The sequence below is a fragment of the Anser anser genome, assembly GCF_964211835.1.
Source record: "Anser anser genome assembly, chromosome: 6".
Taxonomy (NCBI): domain Eukaryota; kingdom Metazoa; phylum Chordata; class Aves; order Anseriformes; family Anatidae; genus Anser; species Anser anser.
Window position 1 is genome coordinate 11,885,137 of NC_139726.1, and position 24,813 is coordinate 11,909,949.

At 41.9% G+C, this 24,813-nt stretch overlaps 1 protein-coding gene across 3 annotated transcripts in view; it reads left to right on the top strand.

The window, feature by feature from the left end:
- LOC310901732 (uncharacterized protein) overlaps nt 1–24,813 on the top strand; it is a 139,175-nt gene that overhangs the window by 12,047 nt on the left and 102,315 nt on the right. Inside the window, exons 1-2 of one of the 3 annotated variants that reach the window (XM_083841967.1) lie at nt 11,576–13,588; nt 14,164–14,232. The exons of the other annotated variants lie outside the window; for them this stretch is intronic. The gene's annotated coding sequence lies outside the window, so the exon portion shown is untranslated. Of the gene's footprint in view, nt 1–11,575; nt 13,589–14,163; nt 14,233–24,813 lie in introns of those variants that run through there. 3 annotated transcript variants of the gene reach the window in all.

The following is a 24,813-nucleotide window of genomic DNA, read 5'->3' on the forward strand; positions in this document are numbered from 1 at the left end:
AGACAGGGAAACAGGAAACCTGTCTGCACTGCTCGTAACTACATTCTGCTTGCTAATAAAAAATAAAAAGAATCTTTTAAGAGGAACCTGTCTATTGGAATATAGAAAGATGAGTTATAGGTGTTAACTTTAAGCAGAGATTTGAAAGAGGCGGCCATTAGTTTTGCTCCTGCCATGAACAGTGGTTTTAAGATTTCCTGTCAGTATTGGGATATGGCATATATTAAATTAGAAAATGCTTCTGGTTTGTGTAGAGGACATACTGCTGGGTTAAGAAGCTCATTAGAGATATTTGCTGAATTCATATTTATTTCCAGAATCAATACTTGTAATATACTAATTAAATCAGCTGTTTAGGACAGCCCCATGCTGTAGCAGAAGGAGTCTGTTCCCATCGTGACACGTGCAATACAGCATTTAGCTCCCATTATTATTAATGAGCACTGCAGGCTTAATTCCTGATGTGAGTCTCTGAACAGGCACGCACACAGTCTTATCCATCTGCTAAATGTTTTAAGTGGTGCCTTTTCCAGCACTCAGGATGTGTTAACCCTTCTAGGGCCTTTGCTTTGGGGTTGTGAGAGGACTTGATCAGTAGCTCTAAAAGGCTCTTTATTATTCACCAAAGGGCTCTTTATTATCTCAGTGGACTTTGGAAGAGGGCCCCATGGGGCTTCACAAGGAAACCAAAGTGACCATTTGGATTTCATGTACCTGAGGAGCTATGCAGAAAAGTGAGAGCATCCAGATTTCCCCATGTTTGTGGAAGCTGTCATTTCAAGAGGGCAGTAGCACTTTTGGCTATTACTTGTCTTGCCCTTGAGTCAAAATAATAATGATTTTAATGATTCCCTATTCTCAGTACTCTTTATTGTATCATGAAATATTTTATGACTTTATTTAATTGTATTAGGGTGCAATTCCCTGCCCTGGAATTTGATTGCTGAGCTCAGCGGACTCTTACTGTTTGAAGAAGACACGCTCTGGTGCCCGTGAGTCACAGCTTTCAGCTGCTGCTTTCCCCCCTTAAGACATGGATTTCTGTAGCTCTTCTGCCAAACTGTGACTAGTAGCCACAAAGAACAGGTTCGCTTTTTAGATGTTATTAATTCATCAGCTCCAGTTGCCCCCTTGCTGAAATTCAGGAAATAGAGTCAAGTCCTCTACTGCAGTTAGCAGAGGTTGTTCATGGAAATAGTGGTTGAGATGATGCTTCCTTCTCCCATTGCAATTCCCTGCTCTCTTTTTGCCTTTGTCAGGACCCAGAGCCCTGTCCCCAGACCTAGAGAACAACCCTGGGCAGGAAGGCCTGCACTTTCCTGTGGAAAGGCCTGCAAAAGGTTGCAGCTGGGCCTGCACTTTCCTTGGACCTGTCTTTCCGTGCTACTGCTCATCTTATTCAATGGTTTTGGTTTGTAGTAAGAGTATCACGACACAGGGGGTCACAAACAGTCTTTCTGCCCAAGGGAGGTGAGAATCTCCTGTTACAGAGTTTTGCGCTTCATAGCTGCAAATTATTGCAGCAGGGGTGAGTGGCCTCTCACTCCAGGATATGTGGCTGCTCCAGGCTTTCACTAGTTATTACAACAATATAAATTCCTCTGCCATGACTAGGTTTTATCCTACACTGGGGCATTTCTGTTATAAAAGAAAATGCACGTGGTTGGCATTTTGCTCGTTAGTTCCCCTTTTCAATCTTTTTTTTTTTTTTCTCCTGTATGCTGAGACAGCCTGTTTGGGGCTTCCCTAACTCTGGGGCTTTCTGGAAATGGCTGTTTTTCTTCATGAGCTTTGCATGTCTGGTAGATCCTTTTCTTTGAGCTCACGAGACGCCTGAGCTGCTGCAAGTGGTTTGGCCCAGGCAGCGAGTATGAGCTGAGCAGATGTAGAGCTGGGTGCCCAGCCAAGGGACACCACTGTCACAGCATGTTTAAGGAACAGCGGGGCTGCACTGAGCCAACGTGGTGGGACTGGCTGGAGGGGCAGATGCGTGGCTTGCGGGGTCTGTGGGTTTCTAAGTGGGTTTCCATTTCGAGTAAGCACGATGTGGGGGAGATTTCTGCTGTGTTATTGCAGGCTTGCTGTTTCTTTTTCATAGCTGGCCCAATTTAAATCCAGAGGATCTTTAGGGGCCCTACTATGGGCTGTCTTGATGTAGCAATAGCAAAATTCTTTCTGAATGATAGGTCAACATGGAAAATTAAGGGTTAGGATTTCTCATTCTATATTCGTGCATATTGCTAGAAAGACTGGAAAAAAAAAGGCAACTCAGACACAAAGAATACAAATACTGTGTTTTCTGTGTGTGTCTGTTTTGGATTGTGCTGTCTTTGTGTGGGGATGTGTGAGCATTTCTGTATACACACACTGTAGTTGCTGTGTGTGCACTGCCAAACACAATCAGCCACAAAACTCATTGCATGTTAAATGGAAAGTGTTTTCCATGAGGAATTTGATCACTGACTTTGATTAACCTGTTCAATCTTCTCTTATAATGACAGTGAGGGAGCTGTGGGCACCTGGCCACATTTTCTCCTGCTTCTCAGTCAAACTGGGGTTTCCATGAAGTTCATTCTGAAGATCCCAATTGGCTTAGTATTATGGAAGCAATGGATGTATTTTAGGCATTTATATATCTTGTTTTCGTTGGTCGCTTTTTCTCATTCTACCCTATTCTCCCTCCCCCTCTCCTTTCACATAGCTCTTAATATCATTAAACAAAAAACAAAACAACAACATGAACAAAAGCCAAACCGTACAAAAAAGGAAAAAAGAAAAAAAAAATCCTGCCTGATGCAATTTGAGGCAAGACAGGCACATTTTATTAAGGACTGCAAAACACTTAGTGGCACGAGGGTTTTCATGTGTAATCAGATGCAGCAATTGGCTTGATTGCAATTGCTTCTGGGTCTGTTGCGCACAAGCACCTGATTAGATTTTAGCAGCACTGCCAATTCCGGAGGAGCTTTCAGCCTCACAACGTGAACGGGCCTCAGGGAAATTGTATGCCTCATTCTTAGTGCTGGCACCTGGAGAAGGGAGAGATGGGACAGGCAAATGAGTTTGCAAGGACTCACCCTCTAAAGAAACTGGTAGGAAAACTGGATGAGTTTCCAAATTCTCTGCTTGCCCAGTTCAACAATGGGAAGTGCTTTCTTACTTTTTTCCTTCAGTTCCCAAGTGCCATACACCACTCTCCTCCAACACAGGGCTCTACAGACTGCTGTGTAGTGGCTCTGCTGTCCCACGCATTTTTTGGGGAGGGAGATGAATACTGACAGAAAATGGAAGGACCCTTTTCCTGGCTCTTTCCCTTCATGTGGATGGGTAGCAGGTAGCAGCACCCACCTCAATGGAGGAGAAGGAAGCAGAAGTGGCGACATGATGGGGTCAGACAGCAGGCAAGGCTGGTAATGCTTAGTGCTCCCTAACATCATCTCTTAATCATTCTTGGTCCCTGGGCTGCAGTACTACCTACAGATACTGTGGGTTTGCATCTGTATAGCCCCATCACTAGTGCTATGCTATCTGCTTTTTTTTTTTTCTATTTACAGTCCACTTCTGAAACACAGGGGATGTTGCACATCTCTTCCCTTGCTTGCTCAAAGTGAACCTCTTGCCAGCCTCAGCAGGTGTGGAGCTCTTTGGCTTATGAGAGGGATGAGTGGTGGTGGAGCTGGGTGCTACTGCAGCCGTGCTGTGCAAGTGTCCGGGGATGGGAGCCCACCCAGGCTATTCTGAGGGCTCCCAAGACACACGACTGCTGGTGGCTGCAGTGATTTCAACACAGGATTGGCAGAGCTTTTTGTAAAGGACATCTTCATTTGTGGGAAAATGAAGGTTGTATTGAATGCTTTTGCTCTGTGAAATCCCTGTTCTGAATTATCAGATTGATGAATGGTGGCATCTTTGATCTAAACAAATGTTGATGTTCCTGGCATTTTTGAAATGTCAGTGAAAAGCTAAGATCCTCTTATTTGTCTCTCCACTTAAAAAAAAAAAAAAAAAGAAAGAAACAAAACTTTCCTGTGAATAAAATCACCTGTAATTAAAACAAAAACAAAACAAATGAACAAACAAAAAAAACAAACCCCAACCCAAAACCAAAAAACTAATTCTTCTCTTTCATCAAGGAAGTATTTTGTAAAACAAACAAACAAAAAAACTCATTGTAGGTAAATTAATAACTATGCTTCACATCAGCCCCCACCTCATGGGGGTTTGCTCCTTCAAACCAGGCTTTTTGTTGTTCTGGTGGAGATCCTGTAAGACCAGATTTTTAGAGGTGAAATGCTCTGAAAATCACCCACCTTCTGGCTGTTTCAAGTTTGATGTTCAGAAATGCCCTGTGGCTCTGGAAACTCCTGATGATTTCCAGCCACTCAGTCCCTGGGAACACATGCATGCCCCCGCCAGTGAAGCTCAGGAGAATTTTACCTGAAGAAAGTTGACAGAATTGGGCTCTGCTCCAATTTGTTTTTCATCATGTATAACAAAGTACTTATTTACTTTTTTTTTTCTTTTTAACTTTGCCCGGCTTGGACAATTAAACCCCTGAGTCATTCTGCTTTTATTTCAAAACAGTTGCATTCCCTGGTTCACTGACTTGCCCGGAGTTTTATAATATTCAGATACCAGAGGGGAAAAATGGCATTAAACCCCCTGAATATGTTAAAATTCATACATCTGGATTTACAGTGCTGCAGGGGCTATCCATTAATTTGATGAATTTCTTGATTTCTTTGTATGTGTGTAAGAGTGCATTCTTATTAAGGTTTTCAGCAGCAGTGAGATATGTTACTGGTTGTTCACCTCTTCAGAATAAAGCTGTAGAATATGGCAGAGGACAAAGCTGGTCTAAGCTTGGGGGACATTAGGGGAGGCAACACAGCTGGGCAACACTGACAGCCCTGAGCCTGGATAGCAGATGAGCCATAGGGCAGCCCTGGCTGAGGTGTGTTGGCAGAGCTGTTTGTAGGGAAATAGTTGACCACATTTAGCACTGGAGGTCTGTGTTAGGCAGATGATGTACACGTCTCATTCTCATTAACAGAAGTAAGTGAGTGAAGATTAAAGCTTTTCTTCCCTGGGAGCACTTCTGCTTGAATGGGATTTAGCACCTGGTGACAAGAAGCACAGAAAAGCTTCGTACCTTTCCCTGCTGGGCTGGCTGCCTCCGGGGAGGGCTGTAGCATTCAGTGAGGTTGTATTCCCTCTTTCTTTCCATGGCTGTGAGCGCTTTCAGCACAGTTTGGGTTTGCTACATTCAAACAGTAAGATCTGGGGACTTTTAACTTAAGGAGAATTTGCCAGAAATATCCACACAGATGAATGTCAGAATACAGAGAATGATTAGGTGCTCACAGCTTTATAAATCAAAAGCATTTCCAAACAGTTGCAGTTTGACTCCTAAACATTTCCCGTAGAGATGTAAGAGACCTTTGAAATTCTGTGGGTTACTGTACAACACACCTGACTTTCTTTTGCTTAGCCTACTTTCACAGATGCTTAAGGATTAGCTTAACTATGAACTTTGGAGTGACTGTGGACAGCTTTCAGCTTTCATAGGCGGAGATAAGATTTAAGAATAGATACTTCCTAATGAGAAGCAAAAGGCAAGAAGATATGCCTCAATCTTTATATATTTATTTTCAAAATCCTGTCTGTGTTCTTTTTGCTTATTCTGTTTGCACAGATCAGTCAATGCCATTTTCGGTTTGGCCCTTTCAACACTTCCTATACAAAGCAGAGACATCTGTGATAGGAATGACTGCCAGCTTTGCACTTCTGAAGAGATCAGGTGCTAACAATAATGGTGTCATATATTAATCTCTGGAGCACCTCTCTCCTGGTGGTGCAATATAGTTTCTTTTTTTGTTTCATCAGTTCTGTAATTAAAGGAATATTCTGATCAAGGGGATGCGCATTGGGATCCCATTTGTAGTGCAAGTTCTGAATTTGTGTAGAAGACACAGTGGCAGATTGGCATGGATAGGCAGAGACATGCAAAGATCCCATGAGCCAATACTGAGGGTGAAAATAGGCAGTTGTCATGGCATATCAGAAGTTGATTCATTCATATGGGATTATCCATTTTATCCTCTTAAGGTGACTTTCAGTGTTACAGAGATTAGTCCAAAGGCTTCCCGTACATTTCTGCTTTCTCATGGCTGAAACTAATGCTGCTGTAAGACATCCATGGCCAGATGCTCCAGCACCGCTGGATTTTGAAGAGACTATGAGTAATTTTTTCCCCTTACATGCTGAGGCCCTCTTTGCTGGGGAATGTCAGAGAGGGCCCCAAGCCAGTTCGATTCAGGCATCAAGTCTAGGGTGCTAATCCAGTATAACCTGTTACTGGAAATGATAAGCTTGAAAACCACACCAACCCTCTTGAGAAGAAATAAGCTTGCCACCCCAAACTACAGGACTTTCAACTCTGGGATAGCAAACAGTACCCGTGGGCTTTCATGCTGTGCTGGGATGCTCACCCTGTTTGCTGGGTGGCACAAGTGTAGCTGGGTGACACAAGTGTAGCTTCTTCACTGACACGAGTATAGCTTCTCTTTCAGGGCTGGAGCTGAAAGGCAGGTTTGCTCCCTGTGTAGCGCCACCCCCTCATGGCAAACTATTTCACTCTTCCTCAGGAAGCACGTTTCCTCTGCCTGTGTAGAAGCCACGCTTTATCCAGAGATTGTTGTTGACCTTTTGACAAATACCCAAGAGATGAGTCTTGGATGAGGCACTTGCTGTGCTGTACCAGGGACAAAACAAACAAACAGTCAGTGTCTTGGAGGAGACCCTAAACAAAGCACCCGAAGCCCTCGCGGTGCAGTCACCCCCAGTTAACTGGAGTCATTTGCAGCCCACTGCCTGCCTGCCTTGCAAAAGAGTGGCTAGTTCTTCATTCCTTTGAATTTTAGACAGCTTTGGCTCCGATTCTTCTCTGTGAGCGCAGCATTGTAAGTATCTTTGTGAAAGCTGGGCTTACAAAGTACTTCTTCCTCAGTATGAGGCACTTCATTAACTGCAGGGGAAAGACAGGAATGGTTCGGTACATATGAAGGGCAGGTCTGTGTTTCAGTGATGGGATTGTAATTAGCAGCTTCAGCTGTCGGTAGGAAGAAAACTTGGCAAGTCAGGATGTTTTTTTGGGGCTTCGTATTAGGAAGAAAAAAGCAAAAGAGTGAGAGAGAAAAAAGGAAGAAAAAGGAGAAGTCCAGGTCACAAATAAAATAGAAGAGAACATGAAGTCGGCATTTCCCGTGTCGTTGTTACACAAGTCTTTTCTGTGTCTGACAGATAACTGCTTCACAGCAGAAGTGACCCATATTGCTTCTTTATTGTTTAAACAAAGAAAGCCTCCAATTAAAATGGCTCGAGTTTATTTCAGCACTTTGTGCTCTGAGAGTCTCATCGATTGGAAAGGAAGGCACAGGGTTGTCTGCTATGCTGTGAAGCAATACGATCCTTTCAAGTACATCCTCCTCACCCAGCTTTTGTCAGAAGATGTATCAAGTCACAGGTATCAGAGGTATGGCAGAGACTCAAGAGATCATCTAATCCATCCCTCTGCCCCAGAGGCTGTTCAAGGGAGATGTTTTTCTGTGTAGTTCATAGAACTCCTCTGCAAGAGTCATCACATTTTCCTGAGCTACCTAGTTCCTAATTCTCCTGATATATAATTTAAATCTTTGCTGCAGTTTAACAGTTTGCATCCATTGTTTTTTCCCTGTCCTTAGTGGACACAACGAGAAGGATTATTGCAGAATCAGGCAAATGCTGGGGGAACAGCCTCCTCTTCAAAGCAGGGCTAATGTTAGAGTTGAAGGAAGGGGCTTTCCTTCCTTCAGTGATAAGAATTATCTTATTTGAATACCATTATTTCTGCAAAAGCAATCTGGTATCAGGTTATGGTTCTTTCTTCAAAGATCTCTTGTGCTTGACTGTGTTTATTAGTCACTGCTGTGTGATTAGTCATAGCTGTATGTCTGAAGGATCCTCTTGTACATACATGTGTGTACCATACACAGAAACACGCATGCACAGCAAAGCTGGATGACTAGTGCAACAGGAGCAGAAACCCTTCCTGGGCAAAATGGTTCAGTAAAGCAAACTTTTAATTCCACAAGTTGAGAGTAACAGACTGAATTGTGCGATATGATGTGCAATGAAATATTAAATGGCAATATGCTGTCTTACCACTAGAAGCATTTACATTCTGTAGGATGAAGGATGTAATATGGTTATTAGCACAGCAACAGAGCATATGCTTGGCTTTAACCATTTCAGAAGTCCCTGCTGAATGTCTTTCAAATCTCTTTTCAGAGAGTATTTACCTATGTGACTGGCCGACATTGATGTGGTTTTGACCATCAGCATGATTTTAACCTGCTATCCCTGCCAGCGTCCCTATGCTCACTAATAGTGTGATTTTGATAGAATGGACTGTAAACAGGGGCTGCTGCTGTTTGCAGGATCACCAAAAGGGTTGTACTCTGGAACAGGGCTGTGAGCATCAGGGCTCGTTTCTGTCTGTTGAGTGGTATGGCTGTGCAGGTAACTTGATGTCATGGACTGGAGAATTGGTTCATAGTAATCTGACTGAACAGAGCTCCGATAACCCGCAGAGCAAAGAAGCCAAACTGTAGTGCTAGTTTATTTAGCTGGGAGCCACTTTATCTGTAAGAGCATCCTTGCCCTATGTTGTCCAGGAGCTATGCTACAATACAGTTACTTCTGAGAAATAATTTGTTATTTAATATTTGCATATTTGTAGTGTGGAGGAGATCCACGCTACAGAGGAACTGGACACAACAAGGATATCAGTTTTACAAAACAATGAAAACTACGTAATGTTTGTATGGTTTTGGGGACCTGCTGAGGCAAAGGGCTTCTATAAGAAGGACTCAAGGAAGGAAAATGAGATAGCATTCATAATTTAAGGCAATTCTTTAGGTAAACACTTGTAGCTGCCCTGTAAGGAACATATTTTTCACAGATGAAGCTTGGATTTTAAACAAGCTCAGACTGAACTGATTGTAGAGTTACTATGCCAATAATGTGGGTTGGTGTTGTCATGCTTTTAATGGATGGGTATTTCTCCTTTTATATAACTTGTTATGTTATTCTTAGAAAGTGTGGATTAGGACAGTGATATTCTACTTGTGGCCAGTCCTGGGTTTCTGGGTACTTCTAGGGCATCTCTGAAAAGGAAACTGAGAACAGAAAGTTTATTAATGTTTGTCACAGATCACTGCAAGGGGGTTCACATCCTGCCACTGGAATACTCTTAGGCCCCTGCAAATTGAAAGAGGCTGAAAAATCAGTAGCATGGAATGAATAAACAGGAAAGAGATGAACTTCTTGTTTTCACTTTTGCCAGCAGATGTTCAGTTGTTGAGGCACCAGAACCCCCGGATGGTAAGAGAGGTGTTTATGAATGACCTGCTATTCCTTATCGTTGCCTCTGGGGGTGCCACCAAGCTGGGCGGGAGGCAGCAGCAGCTGGTATGTCTCAGTGGGATCCTTGGAGTAATGGCTGTCATTTGCTGGACGGGTGGAAATCACGGTGGTCCTCTGTGCAGTCACCACCTGGTCCCTGTCACATGTCACAGAGATTGGTATAAATCAAACTCTCTCAGCAACGGGGGCCTTAAGAAAACAAATAGATGTTTTAAAGCCCAAGAAAGGAAGTGCCGGAGATGAGCTGCAGCAGTTAGTCTGCCAGAAGAGCAGGGGGTTATCCCACTGCTTGGACTGAATGCTGAGAGGGGTGCTCAACAAGTGGCATCATCTCTGGGACCATAACAGGAGGGGTAAAGTTAAAATCAATGGCAAGGCAGAGGACACATTGTCCCTTATTGTAAAAGGAGAGCATCAATACAAATAGTGGCAGTGAGCCCTGAGCTGAAATAAAAGCCAGGGGAAGGGACGGACTCTTCCTCTGAAGACATGCAGACCAGATGTCACCTAAGAAAGTAGCATGTAGCGAACAAACATTTATAGGCTTCCAGGAGAACAGGAGACTTTGAACTCAGAAATCCCATATATCACGTCTCATTTCGAATCGGTAAACTTTGACAAGCAGGGGATCAAGTGATTTCTCCACCCTTTTTGACTGTGGCCTAGATCTGTTCCTTCTCTTTTTTACTGAATCTAGCCCCCAAATGTGTCTGCATCTGTAAGGTTAGTCTCTTGGAGCTGTTCTCAGCAGTGGGAGAGCAGACAGCCAACAGACTATTGGCACTTGAATGGATGTTTACACCCCTTGGCCAAGTGAGGGCAGATATGGGTTTTTCTTGTGCCCAGTTTTAAGCAGGTCATCCAGAAACTTTGTATTTAAATTAGAAAAATAAAGCTATTAAGGAAGCACACTCTATAAAGCGCATTTTGCAGGACTCTGATTTTCTGAGCGATGCCTGCTACCTGAAAACAAGATCCAAAGATTTTTTCATCCCCTTCCAGGAATAAGATTAGCCAAAGCAGTCAATGGCTCCTTTATGGACTTCTTCTACAAACACTAATGGAAAGGACAGGTACATATGATTCAACAGTGAACACTTCTATGTTCATTTTTATCCATTTTTAGGAAGAAAAAACAAGCAAGAACAACCAAAACTCAGGAAAAAGAAATAATTTCCATCTTGATCAATCTAGATTATTAAAGTTTCCCCAGTGTTAACCATTTGATCATTTGTAAAGTATTAATTTTTATGCCAGTCAGGGAAAATTAAGTGGCCTAATCACATTCCGTGTTCACCACTACAGGATATGCAGAGCTTTTCCTGCGTTTGGTTGGAGGCTATTCCATTCAGCTGGACTCTTTTGAAACTGCTTTGCCTGTGTGTGCAATTAAAAGACTTTTTTTTTATTAACCAGTTTTTACATTACACTCAACGGCCCCGTCACACAACTAAATGACCCGTTTAACAAGCATGATAAAATCCTCATTAGGGCCTATTATAGGATTTAGTGGAATCTTCCTGCTTCACTACAGCACAAGCCTAATCTAATTAACTTCGCCACTTAATTCTCTCCCTCCCCCTTCTTGCTGTTTATTGGGCTTTTTGTGGAAAACAGATCCAAGGAATACAATTAACGTAATTTATCCTGGAAAATCCCCAAACATTAGCAAACTAAAAATGTAATTGGAAAAGGCCTCACAGAGTTCAAGCATAGTAGGCAATTACTCCAAAACTACAGTACTGCATATTATCATGTTACTTCTTATAATACATTCCCAAGATGAACAAGGAGGTAATTCTAACCAAGTGCATTTAAAGCCATAATTAAAGGTCATCTTTGTGTTTGAACAGCTTTCATATTTAATCGAGGAAAAATGTGTGCCTTCAAGAACGAAGTGATTTACTAGGATACGCAATAGGGAAAGCAGTTGAATGCTGTGTTCTTGGACTCATAAATGTAGAGCACCTTCCAGCTACAGTCTTGTGCAGTGCTTTGTAGTACTAGTACATCAGTGGTATGTTACACCAGTCACCAGAAAACAGTGTTCAACCACAAAAGGTAGCTAGTCTTCGCAGTTTTTTTCATGACGAGATGTAGAACACTTACGAAACACAAGATGTGTGAAGGTCTTGATGTGGGAAGGGCACTGGGAACACAACACCATGCTATCCTGCTGTTTTCACAGGCTGAAGCCTTTAATTGCAGTGCTGTTAGTCCTTTTCCTAAGAATGGTGAAAGCCTACCAGATCCCAAGGCATCCCAGCCTAATCATGCTCCACATGAGATAGACAATCAGTGCCAGATTTGCACTCTGGGATGAGGGGCTGATCTTGTTATTCAGAAAAGAAAATCTAGCCAGTGGTTGGGACTCTCAGTTAGATATCTGTAAGGTGAAGATGCTCTCTGGATGAAAAACTTCTAACACTTCTTAGTATTACAATCACCTAATAATAGAGGTAGAAGGTGGCTAAACTCCTATAAGAAATGAGAGTAATCTCTGCCCATTACAGGAACATGCTACAAGATGCACGTGGAAGCTCTGAAGAGGTGGGCGGTTGTGCAGTGTTACAGGTCTTTTCTAGCTCCTCATTTTAGCAGTTGTGTGTGTTTGTGTTTGTGTGTGAGAATGAGAAAGAAGCCTAATTAACTCCTCGGGGATGAATAAAAGTCAGGAAAAGAAAATGAGACACAGGTCTAGAATGTGGTGAGAGGAAAGCAGAGGCTGAGTGAACACTTTTGGGTCAAAAGTGTCTACAAGGAACCTAGAGATAGCCCAAGTCATCCCTTACTTAGAGGAAGTTGATTCTATGCATCTTTGAAAATAAATGATGTGATCTCTGTGGACCTTGATTTCCTTCTCCTGGGAGAAATTAGCCAAATGCCTTGGCTAAACTGGATTGCAGCCAAGTGGAACAAGCAAATAATTGAAGCGCAAGATGAAGAAAGGATCAGTTCAAATCTCCCACCTTTTTCTGAAATGACAGTGGTGGGTTTTTGACCTTGTATGGATCCAGGTTCTTTAGAAGTTGTAAAATCAAGGCTAGATGCCATTTGGGCAATGTGCTTTCATGCCACACAGAGTGCAAGATGGAATTATGTCACTTGAATTACTCAGGGGGTTGGACAAGATGACACGACATTCCCTTGGGGTCTCCAGTGTTTGGTGCTATTAATCTTTCTTGTGCCTGTTTTTTTTTTTTTTTTTGGTAAGATTGACTCCCAGGGAATTTTAAACCTGATTTCCTTGAATGTGGCACGCTTCTGAAAAATTTGACACAGTGTGATGCTGCTGTTCTAAAAACCCCAGCTTTGGTCGATTTTCTCTATCACAGCTTCCTCTGAGGGCAAGAAATCAGAAGGATGCAACCTGGCAACCATCAGACAGACACTGAAACTTTAGCAGAAAGGACCAGAAGCCAAGACTGAGCTTTAGAAAAGCTAATTATGCAGGAGTGAGGGAGTTTCTGAACCTAATCCATTCATGAGTCAATGCATTTGGAATGAAAATAATTAGGAAAATTAGGGAAATAACACCTTTGGATATAGTTGTGGGGAAGGAAACCCTTAATTAGTTTGCAGTGAATCTGAGAGGCACAGCACATCTACCCACATCTGCTCTGACGTGTGGTTGAACTCAACAGGAGTGTTTCAGGCATTTCTTTGATTCCTCAAAGGACCTGGCGTCTAAAAATGCAATTAGCAGCAGGACAGATGCACTGCATTTTGCCTAGCTTTGTAGTGTCTTTGCTGAGAAGGAAAAAGGGTTATTATTCGTATCAGTTCACACAAAGCATTTTAGCACAGTGACTGAGATCAGACTGTCTGGTGGAGGAGATGTTGGCATCCTGGGGGAAGGTCACAGGCACTTTGCATTGCCTGGGGTTAAACTCTTTCCTCTCCATGGATCTTCCTCCTGGGCAGGGAGCACTGAATTTGCCCTGGCTTGCTTCTGTGTAGGCGTGCACCAGAATCAAAGCAGGCATTTTGGTGCCAAAGAAAGACACAGCTTGTGTACTCTAAAATTGGCAATAGCCCTACTTCCAGCAGGAGGTAGGACTAGGTTACCTCCAGAGCTCCCTTCCCACCACCATTTCTATGATCCTGTGTCTGGATTGTTTTGGTAAGTAGGCACTATAGCAATAAACTTGATGTGTCATTTTGTTTTCGTTGGAATAAGTTTAAATAAGTTGAAAGAAAGATTTGATGCTTTGATGTTTAGAATATCCAATGCATTCCGTAAGAACAGTTTGTTGTTGTTGTCATTTTTGTTTTTTTGCTTTCCAATTATTTGTTTTGATAGTTAGCTTAAGTAAAATAATGTTATGATTTAATGTTATAATATGATAGCCTATAGAAAATGGCACCCTGAGTTTTTTTGTGGGGTCATCCATCACATATTTAGCTAATTAATGGTTATGTAAATTAGTCTATTTGAAGAAAAAAATAATAGCCTTTTTGAGTAGTTTCCTAAGGTGATGTTGAAGGAGCTGGTGTTCATCTTATTTCCCCACTACTGGGACTGTAAATATGAGAAAGCTTATCTGTCATTAGTGCTAACTTTGATTTTAGCAACAAAGACAGTTGGCTCTTTTTTTTTTTTTTTTCATGCAAATGCAACACCCTGTGACAACTTAGTGTGAGAATAGCAAATAAACAGCTTAATAAAGAAAAATAATTAGAATCTTCCTTCAACAGTGAAATGGATCTGCCTTCACAATCACCATGGGATGGGGCATCACGGAGGAAAAACACCTCAGAGGATGTGTAAGAACTAAACTTCTGGCAGCTTCGTGTTTACAATGTAGTGCTGTTTGTTACTGGCAGGCAGGTGTGCTAACAACGTGATGATACCCTGGCTGATGCCAGGCCAAGAATGTCCCAGTAATTCTTGCTGGAGTGTCATCTTCCAAGTGAGAATGGAGTACGTCCTAGTTTATTATGGGTATGACTGTAGAATAAAGTCCCAAACAACAGCATATCCACAGCTGGACCCAGCAGGAGTGGGCTTTGCTGTGTTCTCTTTCTCTCTGAAGTGCTTTGTGTCTCTGATAATTATAATTTGGGTTTTGTGTTGGAGGGGCATGTCTCCAAGGCGGTGTGATCCTAATGGTTGGGCAGGGAAGCTTCTTGGCAAGGAATGAAACTGCCATGAGGAAAACATGGAAACTATAAGTAAAATAGGCTGTTTGTACATCATCCACTGAGAAAAATGATCTGGCCACCCCAAGCAAAGTGCCATGCTGCAGGTATTGTGATAAGCACCAAATATTAACAATAATTGCATCAGACAGATAAATCCTCAGAAGTTGGTAGCCTCAGGGCTTGATTTCATCTGGAGCTAGCTTCAGACTGTCACAGAGCCATCGGAACAGGAAGCCTCTGAAATGGCCACAAAAAATGAATGAGGCAGCAAGATCATTGACAGCTCCCATTGACTAATTTCCTTTCAGGTAAGAACAGCCACAAAGCCTCAGAGAGAGCAGATGCTTTCTCCCTGGGCTGAATTTCCTGCTTTCCTCCAAGTCTCCCTTTTTGCACTGGGAGCATGGAGGCAGTCGGGTTTCAAATATCCACGGAGTGTAAGGAATCACTGCAAAACAGCTTGGCAGTTACACGAGGGCAAAGCGATCTGCCTCTGCTGGGAGCATGGCATCACACAGCCACGCTGGAGTGAAGGCTCTGGCTCTGGATGGCAGTTTCCAGATCTGGTCGAGTCAGCTTGGATAGGTTTGACATTAACGTGGGCACATGGAAATGATGTCCGCACTGGGAGCAACATTGCCTTCAGCTTGGAAGATTGAACAGACGGAAACACTTGCAGCTAATGTTGTCAGAGCATGTGCACTCTGAGGGGGACATTTCCAGATTTTTAATTTCTTGTGGTCCGTCTGTTTCTTAATTCAGAAGTTCAAAAAACACTGCTGTGACTGTCTGGATTGATACTTTCTGTTCTACAGACCAGGCCGCTTCCCTGCATCAACTCTTGTTTCATCAACAGCTTGAACGGAAAAGCTGTCCAGCCTTGATTCCAGGTTTCCCAGTGACAGAAAATCATCACAAGTGCAGGCAGCCCTAGCTCTTAATTACCAGAGCTGTTATGAGCTTCCTTCTTGTCACACTGCAGTGACTATTTGGGGGATCATTTCTGTACCAGCCTACTGGTTTGTAGAGTGCATCGCTCAAGTTTTGTTCCCCACATAAGCAGCTTTTGCCTTGACCATCTCAGCTCTGAAGACTGACAGCCTTGCTCTTAGGTGGGAAGTATGAAGGACAGCAATTTAGCTGCATGGCTGAAATTAAAGGAAGAATGGGAAACAAATCTGTTAAGAGTCACGTTTGCCCTTAAAAGGCAGGAGATGATGTTCAGAAGGGCAGGAGCTGATATTCAGGTCTTAATATTTGTAAATGTGCTGACAGCCATCTAATGAAAATGGGTTGTGAGTTGTCAGTGTAACTGGAGGCTAAATAAGCATGCTGTCATTCATACACACTAAATTCTGCAATGCTGACTTGTCTTGGTCTATAGGCTTCTGTGGTGGGGGTACCTGGGGCTTAGTGGCCTTTGTGGACCATGCTGCTTCTGAGGGCTCTGCAAGAGTGTTTGAGGGAGGGCAGCTCACTGCAGAGGCACTCCAGGTAAACCTTTTCCTTGTGAAGAAAATGAATAGTGGTCTTTTCTGATCGTGTCTAATAAGTGCTCAGAGGTGTCTTGTCTCTGCAGCATGGTAAGAAATTCCCATGCTGTGGAATTTTTTTTTCTTCTATCTCATGTTATGAAAAGAAAACTTAACAGAGGAATCCCACTTTAGCTCCTCACCCCAACCCTGGGCTGACTAATATTGTAGATTTAAGCCCTGAGAGTGTTTCTGTTTCCATGATGATTTTTTGGTTTGCTGTTTGCCAGCATTATTCCAGGGAATGACTCATATTCTCAGCACTGTGAAGGATAGGAAGGAGGGAGTGCACAAGGCTTTGTTCCCACAGGCTGACTTTGGAACATGCAGTAATTTGATTTGTCTCCTAGGGCAAGTGGGGCTCAGGCATTAGAAAATAATGGCCAGTCAAGTTTTCAGTTAAAAAAATAGGTTTTAAAAAATAAATGTATCAGTTTTCTGGGGAAAAATAGTTTTTGATTAAAAAATGTGAATATCATGAAGACAGATTTCTTTTCCAGTTAGCAATAAGTTAGCAATACCTCTGTGGCACCTACAGACAGCTCTACTTCATGCAATGTTTTCTTCTAGGAGAAGAGTTCAACTACCCCTCCCATGATGTGTGCTGGTGGAACAGCCAAGAATCTTGTAAAGAAAGGCTCAACATGTCTTTATTTATGAGTTTAGTCTCCATAACTCAGTTTCCCTATGTGTAAAATAGGTGCAGCTGCTATGCCACTGGGGTACTCCACAAGACATGGTCAGCTAAAGCTTGTAGACCGTTTTGGAGCTGAAAAATGCTGTTTCCTTGTCAGCAGTAAGAACAGTCTGTGAAGCACTTCAGGCTCCCTAGGTTCAAGTTCCTTAATGACAACATTTTTTCTTTGATAGCTGCCTTCATAATACTCCAAATATCTTATTAGCTGCATAAAACCACATCTCTGTTGATCCTGGCAAAGAGGCTGGTGTGGGTGCTTTCTCTGCTCGGGTCATTGTCACCCAAGACCTCCTCTTTGAGGTAGCCCAGAAGTGTGGCTGCCACATCTCTTCATCACCTCAGGATGTAATTTTCTTGCCCTCCCTAGTTTGCTGACCTAGCTGACTGCCGCCTTGCTCTCTGCTCAGGGTGAACCCTTCCTAGGAGTCAACCTGGGCTGCAAAAGGCAACCCAGGTAAGGTGGACATTCAGGCTAATCAGGAAAATGCCACCCAACCCTTCTTCTACAGCTCTGCAATATAGATGTATCCTTAGAGAACCTGCAAATCAAACCGAATTTCTTTCTCCCGCTCAAGTAATAAGGAGATTTTGTTGTTAACTGGCAGGTGCCACTTTGAATTTCAGTAGTGAGGCTCAAAATGGCTTGTATGTAGGTCAAGCATGGATAACTCCACTTACAAATGTGATTTGGAAGAATCTCTTCTCAGAAAGTTTTTCTGCATTTCTAGGTATATGTATATGTAGGCATTGCCAAGAGCAAAAAAGAACAGAAATGCTGCCAGAAGTAGTGCGAATGAGGTCTCTAGTCCCTGTTTCATAACTGCAAATAGTTTTTAGATTAAAAAGACGAAAGAGGCTTAAATGTGTCCCTGCTGCTTATATCCTTCTCAAATTCCTGTAAAACTTCTTCAGATAGTGGGCCTCTGTGAATTTTAACTCCCTCAGAAAGAAATGAGCAGCAGTTCTTTAATCTATTCATGCATGAGAGAAACATATGGAAGACAGTGGCCATTTTATGTGGAGGAGCATCATTTACTGAGTGCTGTTATGGAGACAGCTCCTAGAATGGGAATGTGATGGGTGAAGGGAAAATCATGATTTCATTTCACATAAAGGATGAACATATTCATAAAAAGAAGGTTTTCAGAATCACCCAAAAGATTTAAGAGTGTGAGTCTCCCTTAGCTGTTGGATGAAGGTGCTAAAGATACATAGGAGTTTTTGAAGGTCTGAGCACAGATGGTGAATAACAACATGAAATGATGTGAGGAGCTTTGTATGCATGGGAGCTTGCCTTGTGTTGTTGTTGTTGTTTAACTTTAAGAGTTGGTCTAATAATCCATTATATTGAGTTGTTCTTCTTGAAAACTGTTCTTTCCTGAGGTATAGTGCCATGTTAGTCAAACTTGCAACTATTTCCAGTGTACTCCAAATACTAGTTTCTTGCCCTGAAACAGGGTGCCACTCTCTAACTGGAAGCACAGATGAGTACTGGAATGAGTGGTAAGGGAGGGCTGTAAGATGCTGGACCCAGAAATGTTTAAAGAAAAGTAAGATAAAACACAAAGGTGAACTATACCTATTTGGTCCATTTAGCTTAGGGGCTGAAATAAAACCTATTGAGATCCTTTCAGCTATAAATTTCTAGGCTCCTGTCTGAATGCCCTTCAGTTGTGTGTTAAGTGCTATAACATCTGCCTTGTGAGGTTCACTCCTTTCTTCTCCTCACTAAGGGGAAGGGTAGTACGAGAAGTGCTTTCTTTATTTGGGAAGCCTTTTGCCTGGTATTACCCCGTGCCTTTTTTGGGGAAGGCAAACTGAAAACATACCTGCTTCTTTGCAAAATATTTTGCAATTGTTTTTGGTTTTGTGGGAGTCCAATCCATCACATATAATCTGAGATAGTTCTTGTTTCTAGCGTGGAAGAGATTTACGGTAGAGACACAGAAGACTGGCAGGGGAAAGCTGCTGAGATCTCTCTTCCTAGCTGAATGTCTCTTCTTCAGACAGGATTCAGCTAAGGCTTTTTGTGCTTAATATCTTCAGGAGCAGCTGAAAGAATGGCAATGACTCTGTGGGAGGTGTGAAGTGTGGGATTTGTGTATCTAACTCTGTGTGGGAGAAATCCCACTTTACAACAGTAGGTTTGATTTTCTGAGTACCCAAGTTATGCAGTACTAGGGTCTCAGGACTCATAGAATATGTATACTTGGAGATATTGGGATCCAGATGTTGTTTCACTTTCATGTTAGTACTAAGCAACTTTCCAAAAAGCCTTTCTGGATCTAACTTGAAAGCATGGAGACAAAACTGAAAGAGCAAACAGCGAAAAAAAAAATACGATTAATTCTATGTGTACAATGTTTTTACCCTTATTTATGTTTGTTTATTGCTCTTGGCAAAAGTACTTTTAAATTCTTAAATATAATGCTAATAGTGTTAGGGATTTATTAGGCTAGAGTGGATCATTGTTGTTATTCCCATACACCAGATTCAGAGCCTTGAAGTCAGTTTGCTTCTTTTGAATTCCAGATGTGAAATGAGCTAAGAAACATAACCAACTCGAAAAGCTCTTCTGCCCCAGCAGAGCTGTAATTTCACTGCCAATTTATCAACTGGCAATAAACAAAAATGCTTATCTTCAGTTTGAAGAACTCAGTTTCATATCAAATTAGTTACAAGCAAATTAATTAGAAGCTTTGGATTTTCCTTATTAAGGTGGTAAAGAGAAGTAAACATCAGAGAAGCAGATGTGAACCTTTGTAAAACCAGACTGTGCAAACAAGCAGTTGTGCAAATTGCAAGAGGCCTCTGACAAAACTTCATTAAGCAAGAAAGGTTTTTGTGTCTGTTTGTGGGGAAAGAAACTTGAAACTCAGGGGTTTTGATTTAGCCAAAATGCATTAGGCTTGAATCCAATGCCTTGTTTCAGTACTTGATGGCACTGAGCAGAACAGAGGAAGGGGTATAATTAAAAAGGAGTCAGGACAATTAAAATGAAGGAAAAGCTCCCTCTGTGTTCACAGAGACAGTGGCAAAGGCAGGTGATTAGTTTCTTTTTTAGGATGGTTTTGGACTGGCAAAGGGAGATCAGCTCTTGTGAAAGCCTTGATGTGATTTCTAATTTTTAGCCTTTGTTTTCATTTCTTCTACTCTTTCTTTACTGTTGTTACTGTGAAGAGGACAGAAGAAGAAGTGGGAAAAGACAGAGAAGTCAGAGGCTAAGGTTAAGTTTCCACTGTTAACTAAGAAATAATGATAATAAAAAATCACTACCTATAATTAGGGTGATTAACCCTCTCCCTCAAGCTAAGATGCAGATTTGCAAAGGACCGGTTTCTTCAGAGATTTCAGGTGAATTTCTGATAGAGAAAAGCCCAGATTCTATAATAAGAAGAATGTGTTGAAACTTCTATTTATTCTACATCATCCATGAAGAAAACTTGATGCACTTCACAAAAGAAATCACTTTCACTACTTCCATTTTGCAGATGGACAGAAGTGTGAAATGACTTGACCATGATCATTCAGGAAGAGGTAAACCCAAATTTCATGGGCTCTGTGAAAATACAAACCCACCAGAAAGTTCCACTGCCCTCAGAAAGAGGCGTTTATTCTCACTGGATCCTAGTGTTGTGTTGGTTCAGTGAGTAAGGATGGGCGATCTTCTCCAGAACAAAGGTGCTGCCTTGGCAGTCTGATGAGACAGGATGAAACATGACAGCAGTTGCCCAGAACGGGATTGAAGGCAGTGTCTGAGTTGCAATGTGTCGTGTGCAATCCCAGTTTTATTTTGAAAGTTATACGTTGGTTGAGTTACTCTTAGGAAGCTTAGAAATAAACTTACTATAAAGCTTAAGAAATTAGAGGTTTTCCATGTGGGCTAATTAATATGGATTTTTAACATCACTAGACCGCTCTTTCCAGCATCTTGTTTAACTTAAGCTGCAGAATTTTACCTGTTTTCTCCTCAAACATGCTCAAATAAATCAAAGCTCTTTGATTTCCAGTAGGAAGCCTACAGCAGTAGAACAAGTAAGAGAATTACCTATTTAATGTTATCTCAAATATAACATATTGCTATGAGATGGGGGAAACTGCCAAAGTACAAAACAGGAAAAAACAGATGCCTTGGAGAATAAATACTTAGGAAGAAGTCTGGATATTGGGTGTAAAGACTTTCTTACCAACAAAGAGAGCTAGGAACACCCCCATGCAGTTGTTTATTAATTTGAATTAAAAGGGAACAACATAGCTGAAATTAGCCGTGTATGGCAGTGTGCAGACATGCAGATGAAGGAGTTATGTGGAATCAAAGAAGGCATGAGGTTACCCAGAAGATACTTCCAGAAGAAGCAGTAGCAGGGAGAATAAATGGACTAGATAGAATTAGCAACAAATAATTGTCAGAAGTGGATCAGTCTGGTTTCTGCCTGGAAACTTATTTTACTGAATGAAAAAAAAAATAAAAATTGAATCAAATAACTCTTATTTTACCATAACACATCTTCCATGAATAAGTCCTTGTAGTCTTGGCTTGAGGACATGAAGATGCAGAGAAATCATGGTTTTCTTTGATTTGTTAGTGCTTTAACAGACATAAACATGGTTTAAAATATTCACTTTGCGTCTAGTTGGAATTTGCCTGCCTTCAGGTTTCTGGCACTGGTACTTCTTGTCCCTCTGTCTGAAATTACTGTGGGAATTTAAATATGCATAGATGTGATATTAGTGGTAATTACTTTGTTGGTCCAGTTATTTTAACTAAGTTGCTAATTACATGTGTCATGGTAATTAATTACTGAACTCACAGAATATATATGGAGACACCATACATAAAACTCTGGTTGGATGGGTATTTCTTTTACAGTTATTCCATGGGCTGCTTTAAGCACTGTTATCACCGGGTTATGGTTCTGATACTGTTGTTATGGCTTGCCAGCCACATTTTGCAAGAATATTTAGCATCGCAGTGAGTGTCCAGTAAAGTACCTTGATTCATTAAGGTCTCTCCATTTAAAGCAGAAGAGCCATCCCTGGAGCTGCTCACTAATCACTGCGGAGAGGCTCTTTTGTGAGTGCTTTCTATGCTTTTTGCACTGGAGGAGGAAAAATCCCTGTGTGGAAAGAGAAAAGGTCTCTTGAGCATTTGTGAGTGGACCGCTTCAGCCCTTCTCTGCTGCACGAAACAGCAGTTCAGCTCCTTTTTGTGAGGTGTGTGGAGGGGATACAGAATGAAATTATGGTTGCCTGCAGCTCAGAGAGATTGGTGTTCTTCAGCACTGTGTTCCTGTTTTCTAATGATTTGTCCAGACAGTTTTAAGTATTTTGATTCTAGATACAAATAATTCTGTATTATTTAGTGGATTTTGCACTTAGGAGATATTTCTCCAAATAGCCCAGAAGTTGAAAGGATAATCTTGAATCTTACCTTCTCAAGCTTGATGTACGAATCCCACCTATTCTATTCCATTCCAAACTTGAGCTGACCAAACTGAGCCACGAGTTGGTGACAGACAAGCTATGAACAAATGATTGCTCATGCATCTCCTGCCACAACCTGTAAAACCCAAAGTCCAAGAGAAAGAGTGAGACAAAAGTGTACTGAAGGGAGAGTTCACATCAGAGGCCACCAGTGACATCAAACATTTATGTAATGCTGTGCCAGAGTTAAAACTGTGGAAAGAAGTCTCTGATTTACTTAGAAGTAACAAATACATCTTGGGGAAAAGAATCCTAATACAGCAAGAATCAATGCCTTTCAGGCTGTGTCAGGAGAGCAAAGCTTCATGGGGTTTCTTAAAATCATTGGTTGATGTGAGAAGGAACACAGCAATCACTGCTGAGAGTAAAGGCAAACCAAGCCATAAAAATTAAACTGGCAAACTGTGGAAGGTGCAAGGAGGTCTCCAAGGCTGCAGGGTAGGGCATTGGGGTGGCAAGGCCTGGGGAGTGATGGGGGTTTTGAGACAGGTAAACTCAGCTGTGGGAAAGTGAAATGGAGGACAATCCTGCTGTCATTCTAAATACAAATAACAGATATAGAGGATGCTTCACAGAGCATGTAGACAGTTACAAGATGTACTGTTGGGTTGTGTACCAAAGGGGAAAGAGGAATGATTCACATAGCTGAGCAGAGCAGCCTCCAGCTGTCCTGGCATGAAAAGTTTCAGGCACTAGTCAGAAAGTCTTGAAGTTTGAAGGTCTGAGATGTTGCCCATACTTCTGATCTTGCTTTCACCAAGGAGCCCCTGCTGAGCAAATTTTAGTCTGGATCTTCAAAGTACAACAGTCGCAGAACTCCTGCTGCTCCTGGTGGAGATATTCTGCTGTCTGTTCTGAAGCCAGCCTGGCATCTCTGCACTCTGATTCCCAGTGCCTCTGCAACAGCCCAAAAGTTATAGAGGGAACCCACAGCAATTGTACTTGAGTACCTTCACTCACTAATTTGAGTACGTTCAGCGTCTGAAGTCAGGTGAAACTGTCTGGGCATTTATAACCCACCTGGAAAACAATTATTCCTCCATTGGAGAAAGTTTGCCTTTTCAGGTATGTGACATTTCTTCAGATCAGTTCTATTTCCAGGCTGTTTCCTGTCTGTGCATTCTCTCTTACACCTTCTGGAGTGTTTGTCAAGGAATGGCTTGCCTTGAGACACTTTTACCTGCTTGTTCGTTCTTTCTGGACAGCTCCTATTAAATTAAGCCATATATTCATTCATACAGACAACATCCCAGCAGCCAGTTCAATACACACTAGTCATAAATTATTACAAAACAGGTCCAAATCCATCACAGAGGCATCCATTGATTATCCATACAGCTACTCTCTGTAAACGAACACTTTGTATGCAAGGTCACTGTAGAATTCAGCTATTTTTAAAAGGCCGTTAATAGCAACACGGAAGCAGGCTTTGATTGAACTGGAAGTGTAATTTTCAATTAGAGCCTTCACTCAGTCTTCCTTCCATTAGGGTCTAATTAGATTTCAGGAAGACATGAAGTTTCAGAGGCTTCAGCCCTACAGCCTCTCCATTAGCTGACACCATATGCTTTGCGGTTTCCGTTGTGAAGACCCGATTAATTTGCTAACGTTAATTTTAACTCTAGCTGAGATGCTTCGCCGGGGACCTGATTAATGGACTAGCTATAACCAGCCCATCCCTGTTTCTTTCTGCCATCAGTTATACTGTAACGAGGTTAGCGAACACCAGACTGCTGTGTTTTCTCTCTACTGCTATAGCAAATATATATATTTCATTTGGACTGTGCAAGCAAAGGAACAGTCCCTCCAGTCTGTCACCTGGATTAGCCTGCTAGGTTGCATACCCTCTCTCCTTTCCTACTCTTCCTGCGTTGCTTCCTCCTCCTGTGATACCTCTAATATACATGCAGACATGAGTCTGTAAAGACACTTCGGAGAGTAATATTTTCATGAATTTTCCTTCCTTCTGTTTCACCCTTTTCCATACACCAAATGCTTTGCTTTATCCAGAGACTGAAGGCTTGATAGTTCATATCTAGTGTGAAGCAACTAGCTTTATTTCATAAGTTCTCATGTGCTTCCAGCTAAAATGAAAATTTCTGGGGCTGTGGTTGCTTATACGACTCCAACAAATTTGTGTGACTACTCCCAACAAATGCTGTTAATTTAAATAAAGGTTGATTGTGGTGAGAAATTAATATTCACAGTCCAAGAAGGATTAGTTGGAGACCTATCTGATATTGGTGATGAGAGGTATAAAAGACTGTATCATATTGGAAGGGTTTTTGCAGCACAGACAAAGTACTGGAGCTGAGGTCAATTCTGAATGAGGACCAACTTTTCCTGGGCTCACACCAAATCTCAAAAATTAGATCTCTGAGTGATGGGGATTTTCACAGTTGCCAGACTGTATGGATTTATACTGCTGGAACGCAAGTCTATTCAATAGACATTGAGATATGTTAAGACATGGATACAGACTGTGACATA